Source organism: Acyrthosiphon pisum, chromosome A1 (genome assembly GCF_005508785.2).
Source record: "Acyrthosiphon pisum isolate AL4f chromosome A1, pea_aphid_22Mar2018_4r6ur, whole genome shotgun sequence".
NCBI classification, from domain to species: Eukaryota; Metazoa; Arthropoda; class Insecta; order Hemiptera; family Aphididae; genus Acyrthosiphon; species Acyrthosiphon pisum.
This window is the reverse complement of record NC_042494.1, coordinates 18,521,131-18,522,069: the sequence shown is the minus strand read 5'-3', so window position 1 is coordinate 18,522,069 and position 939 is coordinate 18,521,131. Positions and strand designations below refer to the sequence as shown.

At 26.2% G+C, this 939-nt stretch overlaps 1 protein-coding gene and 1 long non-coding RNA gene across 3 annotated transcripts in view; one reads left to right on the top strand and one right to left on the bottom strand.

The window, feature by feature from the left end:
* LOC115033664 overlaps positions 1-616 on the bottom strand; it is a 7,174-nt gene extending 6,558 nt beyond the window's left edge. Inside the window, exon 1 of the long non-coding RNA XR_003838955.1 lies at positions 36-616. This is a non-coding gene — a long non-coding RNA (uncharacterized LOC115033664). The remainder of the gene's footprint in view (positions 1-35) is intronic.
* The window catches only part of LOC100169635, a 39,924-nt gene that overhangs the window by 26,328 nt on the left and 12,657 nt on the right, over positions 1-939 (top strand). The gene's annotated exons all lie outside the window — the stretch shown is intronic.

Sequence of the window (939 nt, the reverse complement as noted above, 5' to 3'; positions counted from 1 at the left end):
GATACTTGGGCATACGTAAATTACACCCAAATGACCTTTTTTTTGTAAACAGAACCCGAATTTTCATCTATGTTCAAAAAGGTATATTGTAACCGCGCCCAAATTGTTATCTATGTTAAAAGGGTATAATGTAAACTGCTCCGAATTTATTTGGTAGATGTATATATTTTATTCATTGAATAAACAATTATTTTTATTATTATTATTATAAGTAAAGAAACTCAGTATTCACCTGAAATATGGGCTCAAGCATCAGCAGAACCAACTTTATAGCCACTAATGCATTCGAGTCATTTCATTCTCACTTTGATTCTAACTTTTATACTAGTCATCCAAATATTTTCATGTTCTTAGAAAAGTTAAATGAAGTTTAAATAGAAACATATATTAAACTAAATAGTATAATTAATGAACCCTTTAAATACCAAAATTCTAAAACAAAAAATAAACGCAAAACGTTTCAACATTTAATTAATAAATATAATAGTGGTCAAACTCCAATTGATGAATATGTATCAACAATATGTTTTTTTTGTCCTAATATTGAACATTTTGAGATTATAAATTTTTTTAATTTTTAATTTTATTCTATTTATTATTAATACTATAATATGGCTGTAACGAATTAAATATAAATTAAAGATTTTAATTATTTTAGATTAGTAATTCTGTAATTTTGTTTAATTTTGCAAAAATATAGCTATTCAATTTTAAAAGTTTAGCCAGGCGCAGTTTACATATCACATTTTTACACTTGTGACAACACAGGTCACGACTAAATAATACTGATGAATACGTCGTACCGAACTTCGCCTTTTATACCTTTGTATATCAAAATTATTCTTAGACCGAAGCATTAGCGAACATTTTATACGACGTCACTGCCTATTCTCCGAATATTGTGGATCTTTTCTAGAAAATTCTATAACCTTTTCTTTT